The sequence below is a fragment of the Taudactylus pleione genome, unplaced genomic scaffold (genome assembly GCF_031769625.1).
Source record: "Taudactylus pleione unplaced genomic scaffold, aTauple2 ptg000019l, whole genome shotgun sequence".
NCBI lineage: Eukaryota > Metazoa > Chordata > Amphibia > Anura > Myobatrachidae > Taudactylus > Taudactylus pleione.
This window is the reverse complement of record NW_028284421.1, coordinates 28,841,209-28,854,354: the sequence shown is the minus strand read 5'-3', so window position 1 is coordinate 28,854,354 and position 13,146 is coordinate 28,841,209. Positions and strand designations below refer to the sequence as shown.

General features: G+C 43.2%; 1 protein-coding gene and 1 pseudogene across 1 annotated transcript in view; both read left to right on the top strand.

Annotated features, from left to right (window-relative positions):
- REC114 (REC114 meiotic recombination protein) overlaps positions 1–13,146 on the top strand; it is a 286,120-nt gene that overhangs the window by 84,174 nt on the left and 188,800 nt on the right. The gene's annotated exons all lie outside the window — the stretch shown is intronic.
- LOC148540466 (RNA-binding protein 7 pseudogene) lies at positions 3,348–4,124 on the top strand (annotated as a pseudogene).

Sequence of the window (13,146 nt, the reverse complement as noted above, 5' to 3'; positions counted from 1 at the left end):
TGTGATGTACAAAAAATGTTGAACGCCAGTCCGTCTAAAGCTGTAATTCGCACTAAAGTTGCATCTAGTGTTGTATTTTTATTTCATAGGTGGTTGACCTATAATTTGAACTTGGTATGACCATGGTCTCTTTTGGTCATACTTTTATTTTGTGTTTGGCAGTTAAACGTGTATGCAAACATTTTGTAGAACCGGCCAAAGTTTTTAAATTCGCTCTGCACGTGTTGCATTTAGCTGTTTGTCAACACTCACCAAGTCCACCAATAAAATACCACAGTTGTACTACTGCTGCACTTTCATGTGCAGTCTGCAAGAACAAAGTTTGTTTCAATATTTTTCTATTATTACAGTCTGTAGGTATATGAATGGCGTTACTATGATACCAGAGAGGTAGTTTAATATCTTACTTTTTATATCAATTTGCTGCTATTAAAGTGCGTAGACATTGTGTATGTACACTACCGTTCAAAAGTTTGGGGTCACTTAGCGCTTTTCTTTAAAAAATAAGGACATTTTATTTTCTTTCAATGAAGATAACATTAAATTAATCAGAAATACACTCTATGCATTGTTAACGTGGTAAATGACTATACTAGCTGCAAACGTCTAGTTTTTAAAGGAATATACATAGGTGCACAACTGTGCAAGACAAGTACATTAGAGTCTCTAATTTGAGAAATAGATGCCTCACAAGTCCTCAACTGGCAGCTTCATTAAATGGTACTCAAAAAAACGCCAGTGTCAACGTCTACAGTGAAGAGGTGACTCCGTGATGCTGGCCTTCTAGTCAGAGTGGCCAAGAAAAATCCATATCTGAGACTGGCCAATAAAAGGAAAATATTAATATGGGAAAAAGAACACAGACATTGGACAGAGGAAGATTGGAAAAAAGTGTGTTATGGACAGATTAATTGAAGTTTGAGGTTTTTGGATCACACAGAAGAACATTTGTGAGACGTAGAACAAGTGAAAAGATGCTGGAAGAGTGCCTGACGCCATCTGTCAAGCATGGTGGATGTAATGTGATGGTCTGGGGCTGCTTTGGTGCTGGTAAAGTGGGAGATTTGTACAAGGTAAAAGGGATTTTGAATAACAAAGGCTATCACTCCATTTTGCAACGCCATGCCATACCCTGTGGACAGCGCTTGATTGGAGCCAATTTCCTCCTCCAACAGGACAATGATCCAAAGCACACCTCTAAATTATGTAAGAACTGTGTAGGGAAGAAGCAGGCAACTGGTATTCTGTGTGTAATGGAGTGGCCAGCGCAGTCACCAGATCTCAACCCCATTGAGCTGTTGTGGGAGCAGCTTGATTTATGGTACGCAAGAAGTGCCCATCAAGCCAATTCAACTTGTGGGAGGTGCTTCAGGAAGCCTGGGGTGAAATTTCTTCAGATTACCTCAACAAATGAACAGCTAGAATGCCAAAGGTCTGCAATGCTGTAATTGCTGCAAAAGGAGCATTCTTTGAAGAAAGCAAAGTTTGAAGGACAAATTTTCTAACCTTGCCAATGACTTGACTATATGTTCTTTCATTTTGCAACTCATTTGGTATATAAGTCAGTTTTCATGTAAAACACGAAATTGTCTGTATGACCCCAGACTTTTGAACGGTAGTGTATGTGTGTGTGCGCGTATATGTATATATATATATATATATATATATATACTCTTAGTTTTCTCATATAAACTGTATTTCTGCTGTATGTATACCCAAATGATGGCTGCCTATTGCTAACTAGTCTGTCCCCACACAAAATGGTGGAGGAGCAGATTGGTGGCCACTATAGGATATTGTTTACATCGATTAGATGACCGCTGTATGTTTAGCCGACGGCCGCCATACACAAGATGGCCGTGACTGCTAATATGCACGGCCGCCATTCACAAGATGGCCGCGGCAGCCACTAATATTAAAAAGATGATCGCCGCATATTTAACAGACGGCCGCCATCCATAAGATGGCCGCGTCTGTATACTTCCGCCCTCCAGTAAGACCCGGAAGTGCCAGCCCGCACTTCCGTTCCGAGCGGCAAGGTACTTCTAGGGATACCAGCCGCACTAACCGACCCACTTGGAGCCACATACGTCCGCTGTGCTAAACGGCGCTTGTGGATCTTCTCTTGTTAGCCCATACTTTTTGTTTTAATGAGTGACGCGGATATGATGTCACCAAAATGGCCACCGCATAATGCGCATGCGCGGACGACGTGCCTTAAACGCTCTGGCACAAATCTTAATTGCCTCTACAGTAGATGGTATATAAAGGGTTGCTCCAGGACACTGATGTTACCCCTGAGGAAGTCCAGAGAAACGAAACGCATTGGGTCTGTTTCTCCTAAACCCCCATAAGTGGACTGTTACCTGCTACTATACCAAACGATAAGCGTTTACTACTTTTTTTGATTTTAAGTTGTTGGTTTTACTCTGTTGTTGTGCTGTATGTTTGGTCCTAATTAAAATATTTACGGAGATTTTCCCTTTCCGGTCTGAGGTCTTCTAATTGTTGTTATGAAGCCAGACTGGTATTGATTGCGACCTGAAGCACAGAGGAGTGACATCATATATGCATTGAATAACGCATAATTTGGTATGCAGATATTTGTACGTCCAGTGGTGTTTCTAATTGTTACATAAAATACTACACCATATATGTTTTGTTAATGGTCAAAAATTTGCAAGCCAAAATTTAAGGTTATCACAAAGGTGCATTCCTTGGAAACTTGGAAAGTGGTATCGGTTCAAGTTACCTGACCATTGAAGTACTGCCTGACTATCAGATAAGCTTTTGATTGTTTACTTTTTGGTACACACATTATTTATTCATTTGAGCACTGATTCATTTGTGTCTAAAATACTACACTATTAGGCGCACGTTTCATTATTATTTTTCTATATATATTAAATATGTATGTGTGTGTGTGTGTGTGTGTGTGTATATATATATATATATATATATTTATTTATACTTAGGGGTGTGCACCGGCTACTTGTGTTTTGGGTTCTGGATTGGTTTTACCAAAACCACCCTTCCGGGTTTTGTGTTTTGGATCTGTATTTTTTAGGAAAAAAGCACAAAAGCAGCTAAAATTACAGAATTAGTTTTTTTATTTTGTTCCTACGCTATTATTAACCTCAATAACATTCATTTCCAGTCTATTCTGACCACCTCACACTATTGTTTTTAGACCAAAAGGTTGCACCGAGGTAGCTGGATGACTATGACACAAGTGGGCTGCACAAACACGTGGCACTGCAGTGGCAGACAGGATGGCAGTTTGAAAAACTAGGCCCCAAAGGCGCTGCGCAGTGACTTATCGTGTCACCCATCGACTCAGGAGAGAGATGGGCGCCGCCGAAGCTGATAGGATGCTGTTCGTGGGGAACTTAGATTCCAGGGCCACCGAGGAGATCCTGTTCGAGGTGTTTCTGCAGGCTGGTCCTGCAATTAACGTTAAAATTCCAAGGGACAAGGATGGAAAGTCGAAACTATTTGCTTTTGTCAATTTCAAACATGAGGAGTCTGTTCCCTATGGAATGTGTTTGTTAAATGGAATCAAACTGTTTGGGAGGCCGCTGAAAATTAAATTCAGATCAGGAAGCAGCCATGGCAACGCAGAAGCAAATAGCGCAGCCTACTCGCCACAAGGAAATGGCAGTCTTACTGGAAACGGGCCATCGACACATGACCACAGGCATGATGGCAAAGGGGAGTTCACAAAATACTCTGAATTTTCACCTTCTGTTCCAAACTATCAGAGATCTTACTCTTCTCCGGACAATCTTCAAAGTCAAGCAATGATGAATAACTTATATTGGTCGGAAACCCCTCATGGATCCAGCACAGCAACGATGGCCCAACCCAGTTACTCGCCATCACATTATCCGCCTCACCAAAGTCAGTACAGTCACGGATCCGATCATTCTCCCCCACACAGATATGATTCCTCTTCCAGCCACCGATCCAGTAGAAGCCATAGCTCTCATCCTTATCAAAAGGAGAGTTACCACAGTAGCAGAGAGATGCATACTACAGAGGAGGTCAGGAGGAACACTGGTGGCACTGATGGCTGGATTCCAAACCAGAAAAAAGAGCCTAGGTGGCATTCATCTCGCCACTAATCTGTCACTGTCACGTCTACTTTTTACTGGCTCTCTGTTTGGCCAGAAGTCTCTCTTTTACTTTTACGCAAAAAAAATCCCTTTCCTTGAGCTGTTAGGTGTCCTCTAAAGGACCAGAGAATAAAGCTGCAAAATATTATTCTAGTATTATGTAGAGATGGTTGTTATATTCTCATATTAATTGTTTTTATGGCTCACATTGTGGAGGATTTAAACGAGGGTTTTTTTGTTTTTATTTAATCAAAGCAAGAAAATACTTTTTAGTAGAAAACTTAATGTAAAGAGAAAAATATACCTTGTTTTAGAAGAACAGCACATGTCCTATTCTCCAGCAAATGACGAAAAGTCATATTAAATTAAATCTACAACTACACGCATTAAAGGCATGCTATATGTGAGCTGAAAGGGCCTCACCAGTTCCTAGTGAATGGATGTGCTGAAAGTAGGTTCCACCCACACATTCACTACCTGTATTGCGCATAGGTATTTGATCCACCTTAGTGCTTACACAATATGAGCGATCTATTCCAAATATCTGCCCAAATCACTAATCAAAGGACAGCAGTCGGTGAAATGCTGAATTCCAAAATTATTTGTATGAGCGTACCCCTACAGCAGACATGGCACCCGCTGTAAAAATATGTATGAGCGTACTCCTAAAGCAGACAGGGCACCCCCTGGACAACACAGCACTACAGCCAGCCAGCCCCTATGGACAGGACAACAGCCAGTCAATTATGGACAAGGACACAGTAGCCAGCCAGCCCAGCTTTTCACACTGGGGTGGGTGAAGAGAGCAACCCTGAAGGACAGAGCACCCCCTGGACAACACAGCACTACAGCCAGCCAGCCCCTATGGACAGGACAACAGCCAGCCCCTATATGGACAAGGACAACATATATGGAATAAGGACAACAGTAGCCAGCCATCCCCTATGTATTGTATATGGACAACAGTAGCCAGCCCCTATGGTCAGCAACAGCTCCAAGCTCCCTCCCTCCCTCCCTCTTCACAGTAGCCAGCCAGCAGTACTTTATTAATTTTTATTTTTATAACTAAGTCTAAAACACAACACTGAGCTCCCAGCTCCCTAACTTTGCACACTCCACAGCCGGAATGAAAAATGGCGGCGATCATGAGACCTTTACAGAATCCAAAACCCGCATGAATCCGACAGCAGGATGATGTTTTGCCTAGATTTCAGATCCAAGCCAAGCGGAAAAACCCGAGCCTGACTCTGGGCCTGATTCAGACCCGCTCGCGAGCGCTGAGCGCTCGCAAGCGGGTCGATGTTGCCCAAGTGCGCATGCGCACGATGGAGGCGGCTCCGTCGTGTGCATGCGCAAGACCCGAATAACGACGGCCAAGCCGGGGGGGGGGGGGTGTGTTTCAGATTTCAGACTACCGAACCCTCTCATCCCTAATATAAATAAATATATGTGTGTGTGTGTGTGTGTGTGTGTGTATATGTGTGTGTGTGTATGTGTATATGTATGTGTATATGTATGTATATATATATATATAGTGTTCCTTCTAGCTCCGGCGGGAGGTAGGGTGCCGGAGCTAGAGAGGGCATGCGCGCGCGCGTCCGAGAAGGGGGCGCGGTCATCAGAGAAGGGGGCGTGTCTATAAGACGCGTCCCCTTTTCGTCACTCTTGGGGGCGTGCCCGGCACTTACGGACACGCCGGGCAGCCCCCAAGCCCTGCAGACAGGGAGAATAGATGCCGGGCGCATGCGCCCGGCGTCTATTCTCCGGCGGTGACCGGGTCACCGCATGTTTCTCCACCCGCGGGACACTGCGTCCCGCGGGTGAGAACGGCTCCCGCAGGCTTGTGAGGGCAGGGCGCTTTTTGCCCTCCTCCTGGAGGGCAGGGTGTTTTTTGCCCTCCAGAAGGAGGGCAGGGCGCCGCGCCCCGCTAAAACAGCCTAGCGGGAACGCTATATAGATATAGAGATAGATATAGATATAGATAGATATTAAAATATATAAATATTTAGGGGTGTGCAGCGGCTACTTGTGTTTTGGATCTGGATCTGGATTGGTTTTGCCAAAACCACCCTTCCGGGTTTTGTGTTTTAGATCTGTATTTTTTAGGATAAAAGCAGCTAAAACCACAGAATTTGTTTTTGGTTTTTTTGTTCCTACACTATTATTAACCTCAATAACATTCATTTCCAGGCTGTTCTGACCACCTCACACTATTGTTTTTAGACCAAAAGGTTGCACCGAGGTAGCTGGATGACTATGCTAAGTGACACAAGTGGGTTGCACAAACATGTGGCACTGCAGTGGCAGACAGGATGGCAGTTTGAAAAACTAGGCCCCAAAGGCTCTGCGCAGTGACTTATCGTGTCACCCATCGACTCAGGAGAGTCCCACAGGTGGCACTCTGGGCTAATCAATAAGATGATGCTTAATGCGACATAGGATGCAACGTTTCAACGCTTTTATTAGCGTTTTGTCAAGCAAAATATAAACAGTACAGTGACTTTCCAAAGCTTAAATAACAGGCAGCCCTCGTGTGAGCCCGGCGTCACTCACCGCTTCCGGTGTCGAAAAACTACCGGAGCAGGAAGTCCCCAGTTGCCATAGTGATAAATCAACACAACAACAAACAAGAAATACATACATTTAAAACAGTGGTGCATAACAGTGTGTGTGTACACAGGCAATACTGTGTTGACCTAATATAAAACAGGTCCTATAATAGAATAATTTGATCGATAGCAACATTAAACAACTGTGGGAAACTAACGCTGTTGTGCAATCGAGTGTATACAGTTGAAGGCATATTCAATAGATCACGCAGCGAATGGACGAACACTGCATACGAATTACTAGTTACCATATCAATAAGGCCCAATATCCAACAAATGTTGTGATGACTAAATAAACAATACCATTGGGACTAATTACAAGAAGCACTGGAGCTCCAGTCACTTGGAGATAAAGTATCCAATTTGATAATCCAATGTGTTTTCTACCTGTTATAATTTACGTGAACGATCCCCACCCCCTGCTAATGGTGGCACATGATCGATGATTCTATAGTGTAAGGAAGAAAGAATGTTTTTGCATGGCAAAATGTTTTGCCACAGGCTACTCACTCGTGCCTGTGGTCAAGGCCATACGTATGGCTTAGCGATGCTGCTCCACACACTTTCTCAATGTGCACTCAGTCTTCCCTATATAAACTTTTGAACACGGGCAGGTAATAGCAGAGATGATAAACCTGCTGGTACAGGACAGATGGTATCGTATATTATATTTTGCCCCAGTGTACGGATGACAAAACACAGATCCTGTTTGTGGGGATCTGCACGTGATACAGTTGGGACATCTAAAACAGCCCAACTTGGGGGAACCCAAAAATTACCTATTCTGTTTTTTACCAAGTTGTGTAACGTCGTTACGCACTAAGTAGTACCTCAAATTTTTACCCCTACGCTAGCAAGACATTAATTTGGAATTATGAAGGGGTTTGAGGTCCTTATCTGAAGTGTTGGTAGGCCACAATGACTTAGCTTGATGGCTAATGGTGGTACTCATGTGGTTGTATTGATTGACCCACATATGTCTTTTAGTCAGATGATCTTCTTTATTCTTTCTCACAAATAATTGTTATGGGGAAATGTTAATAGCTTTTGACCTGGCTTTATCTAACTCACAAGCCAAATAACCCCTCTGCAAGAATTTAATTTATACTATACATAGTATCCAACTGTCGCAAACCTTCATCACGATCCCTGGCAATTCTAAGGGTACGTAAAAATTGTGAAAAAGGTAATGCGTGCTTGAGAGGTGCGGGATGTGCACTACTGGCTAATAGAAAGTTATTTCTGTCAGTAGGTTTTACATATAGTGAAGGAAACAACCAACCCTCATTTTTTGTCAATGTCACATCTAACAAATTGACACTCTAAGGCCCTCATTCAGAGCCGTACGCTCTGAATGAGGGTCGGGCTCCATTTTCATGGAGCGTCCTCCTGGACGCTCGTATAGCTGTGGGTCACCACCCACAGGCTATACGAGCATGCATTGCGAATTTGCGAGCCGGAGCCTGCGGTTGAGGTTTTCAACCGCAAGCTCCGGAGTGATTTTGGCTCTATCAGAGCCAAAATCACTCCCACTGACATCACTAGTGATGTCAGTGGGCCGGCTTCTGACGGGAGGCGTTCCCGTGGGAACGCCCCCGGCAGGGAGGCACGCCCCCGGCACGCCCACCAAAGGGGGCGTGCTGTCAATCAACATTGACAGCGCGCCCCCTTTGATCGGACACAACGAGCGAAGGACTTTCCTTCGCTCGTCGCGTCTGGCGCATGCGCACGACGGAGCTCCCTCCGTCGTGCGCATGCTCAGTCCATAACATCGACCCACTTGCGAGCGGACAGCCGCTCGCGAGTGGGTCTGAATCAGGCCCTAAGTCCATAGAATGCACCAAGGCATCCAAGAAGGTTGATTCCAGCTGAAATAAAGAGCCCCTTGTCGCAATAATTGGCAACCCTGGCGGCCTAATGGTATCCATATGTAATTTAGGAATCCTATAAAGAAGCGGCCTGATAGGGAAATCAACTCAAGGGCTCTTTTAATAGCAGCCGAGATCAAACCCACTGAATGCGCAATAGAGATTAATGTATCAAATTCTTTCTTGAAGGTTATTGTAGGGTCCTGGACCAACTTTTTGTATGTTGCAGTGTCAGTAAGCTGTTTCTCCGCTTCGAGCTTGTAATCCTGAAGGTTAAACACGACAATAGCTCCCCCCTTATCCGCTTGGCGGAACACTACGTCATCGTATGTGGGCAAGTTTCTTTAAGGCAGACTGTTCAGCTTTAGTTCAATTCCAAAAACTTGGTTTTCTAATGTTGGGGTCGTCACAAATGGTTTTATCCAGCAGACGTGTAAACGTTTTCAAAGAGCATTATTTCTTACAGGGTCAAAAGCTGACCTTCCTTGTAGCTTCTGAGGGTGTATAGGTACAATAGATGGAATAGACATTTTGTCAGCAAAAAATTATTTAATTTGAATACTCTTGTTGACCATATAAGACTCCAACTTCCACTGTAAATTGTCAAATGGGACTGTTGGGACAAAGGAAAGGCCATTCCTCTAAACCGATAATTCATCAGGTGTCAAAATTCTATCTGAGAGGTTAAAGACTTTGTCCTGCGTCCCCTCGGTGGCCTTCCTCTGCCTCTTGTTCTGTTGGCCTCTGTGGGTACACGTGGGCCTGGACCTAAAAAACGGTCCCTAGTGCGATTGCCCACTGGTGAATGTCCCCGACCTCTAGATTTTTGTGTGTTGATAGGATCTGTGTCACTTTCTGTAGTAGCTTTATCCTCAGAGGTGTCAAATTTGGACCTATACAAAGTGCGTCGAAACAAAGGGCGTCTGTCAGTTTTGGAATAGGCAGCTGTGAGCCAATGATAGACCCGCTGTTGTTCGTAGTCAAGGTCTACCTTTTTTTTCTTTTTTCACTCTTGAACTTTAGAAGGTCATTTTTATTTGCCTCCAATTGTGCGTTCAATTTAGTTATCCAGTCGCATTTTGTCATTCGCCAAAGTAATCAAGCTTGTTGCTTCAACGGTTTTAATTTTACCTTTAGTAAGGGTAATTTTCCCTTTTTGACTCAATTACCAACAGTAATAAATTGAAAGAACATTTGAGGATTGAGGTCCACCTTTTACAGAACTCATTCTTGTAATGGCCGATGGTTGGTGCATTCTTTAAAGATAAAAAGTTCCTTAGGGGGTTTAGAATAAAGTAGTTGGATAATGTAAGTCCATGATAAAAATAATCTACTTCCCTTTTCCTTAAGCGTAACAAATCATTGAAAAGATCTTGTGGTGATGCAGCAGATGCATGATCGGACAAAACGTCATTGAAAAGTATAGCTTCCGCTTCAGTCTCTGAGAAGCGGAATGTTGCCCCTTGTTCTAATACAATGCGCTGATGCCCACCTTCAGCGTTATCCGATGCCATTAGAATCACCTATAGCAGGTTGTAAACCCAATGTCTAACATCAAAGATTATGCTGCCAAAACTCCTCTATCATCAACAGCTGTATCCACCAAGCATACACATAACCACTGTTATGCAACAGAGAATCATTTCAGCTGAATAAAATAAAAAAGTGGCTGTGAGAGCTCCGCTATGTAGATAGCCTGCCCACAATGTCCAAGGTGCCATGATAAACAGACTGACAGTGATATATACTACTATGTGTAGTCAGACCGCAATGCATACAAATCCACGATCCGACACTCGTAGGATAATATAAATTCTGTGTCCGGTGCCATCCACAGCAAATCTCTACACGAGATAGCTGTAATACATAGTCCCACAGGCGACACTCAGGGCTAATCAATAAGATGATGCTTAATGTGGCGTAAGTTCCCAAAGTTGTAGAATTACCTCCAGGTCCGGACCTTCATATAACTTTTGGAACTTATTCTGATTTAAGATTTTTTTCTATTTTGACAACAAATACCTACAATTGAATGGACGTGCGATGGAGTCCAGTGTGGCCCCATCGTACGCGAATATCTACAGTATATGTTTATGGTGGAAAGTGATATCATCGTTAGTGATCCTGAGCTAGCCAGGAGAATAGCATTTTACACGAGATATATAGATGATCTCTTAGTGTTTGGAAAGGGCCGTGCGATGATCTTGTTGCCATTATAGATAAACATAACTGTAGAGAGAGCCCTGTTAAACTAATATATATCTGTAGTGATAGGTCTGTGAATTTTTTTGGACGTCAATATTTGTATACATGAAGGGACTATCTCAACCATTCTCTACTCTAAAAAAACTGATAGAAACAACTTATTACACCATCAAAGTTGTCATCCCAAACCTTTTATTGTAGGCCTTCCATATTCACAATTGCTCAGAATAAAGCGATATACATCTGATCCAGTGAAAGCACAATCTCAAATGAATGATGATTAGAAAATTTATGGAAAGAGGTTATGAAGAAAAATCTCTGCATGACACCAAAATGAAAGTTATGGGTTTAAATAGAGCAGAGTTATTATATCAAAAGTTGAATAAAGCCAAACCTAAATTTATACCCTGGGCCAATAAGTATACTGAAGCTAGTGGCCATAGTAATATGATTTCTAAAAAATATTGGCCTATTATCCAGACTGTTGGGGATTTGAAGTTGTGCGATACTAAGATTGTCATGCTACACTAGGAGGTCGTAACCTTCGAGACATACTTGTTAAAACCTATGTATCGTATAAATGTTATAAACCTACCGATAGAAAGCTTGGGTGTATTAGGTGTACCTGTATGACATGCTGATATATACTTCCAGGAGATTATTTCCATCATCCATTGTCCGGAAATAAATATTTGATTAGGCCTACGTTAACATGTAACAGTAATTGTCTTATACCAGATTATATGCCCATGCGGATTGTCCTATATTGGCAAAACGGAACGGCCATTTAAAGATAGAATGGCTTCCCATCGTTCGGCTATTAGGGCCGCGTTAAAGTCTGGTATGAGTGAACAACCATTACCTAGACACTTCGCAACAGCCCCTCATTCGCTAGATTCATTGAAATATCGCATGATAGAATATATTCCCCCCTAAAGCCTGAGGAAATGCTACTTAGATGTGAGACTCGCTGGATACATCGTTTGGGCACCCTTGTTCCCAAGGGACTGAACGAGCAATTAGGACTTGGTTGTTTCATTTAGTTTATTTTCTAATCTGTGTAGTATATTTGTCATTCGGATCTGGTATGTAGATGCACAGAGTTAGTAGATTACATAATATGTTGCGGTTGCTATACATTGTTTATTTGGCACAGAAGTTACTTCTTGGAAGATACGTTGTGAGATTATAACTGTACCATATAATATGTTATAATTAGTAACTTTTGTTCATAGATTAGATAGTAATTGATTATTTTATTATAGATCTTTACATGAGACAAATAGCTATTATATTAAATACATCAGGTTTATGTTTGTTTGTATTGTCAGATTCTCCTGTTACTATTCATACTGTGGATATTAGAGTAGTCTGTAGTTTTTACTACCTGTTGCATTCTATTATAGCTGGTGATGGGTGGACTGTGGGCCTGATTCAGACCCGCTCTCGAGTGCTGTGCGCTCGCAAGAGGGTCGATGGAGGCCCAGTGCGCTTGCGCATGACAGAGCCGGCTTCGTCGTGTGCAGGCGCAAGACCCGGATAGCGACGGGCAAACCGTCGCTCCGGGTCTCGTACCAAAGGAGGCGTGCTGTCGATGTTGAGTGACAGCACGCCCCCTTTGGTGGGTGGGCTGGGGGAGTGGCTACCATCTGGGGCCTGTCCCACTGACATCACAAGTGATGTCAGTGGGAGTGCTTTCGGCTCTGTTAGAGCCGAAAGCACTCAAGGGCTTGCGGCAATGAGACCCTACCACACGGGTCTCGTCGCAAGCCCGATGGTCGCAATGGTCTTGACCATCGCGACCATCTTCCTGGCCGCTTGCTATAGCTGTGGGTGGTCACCCACAGCTATGCGAGCGGCAAGGAGGCCGCTCTAAAAAAACAGAAGGCCGGCTCTGATTCAGAGCGAGCGCTCTGTCAGAGCATCTGGCTCTGAATCAGGCCCCGTGTCATCACTGCGAGTCTTGCAGTGATGACATCAAGCGGTGTCTGATCTGGGAGGGAGGTTCCACTCTGGCAGTCAGCATGCTTTCACTGGGTGTAACACACACATATAAAGTAAGCTGTTCATTGTATTCACTTAATCCTGATGAAAATGACTAAATAAATGGCATTGAAACGTTGATTCACCTGGTGCTGCTGGTTTGATAACTCCTTATTCCTTTGTCTGGAGTGCCACACCAAGAGGGGTGTGTGTGTTTGTATAATATATATATATATATATATATATATATATATATATATATATATATGTATATAATCTCAAACACGACATATGATAAATCCAATTTCAAATCTTTAATGGGTGCCCAATAACACCAACGTTTCAGGGCCGCGCAGGACCCTTTTC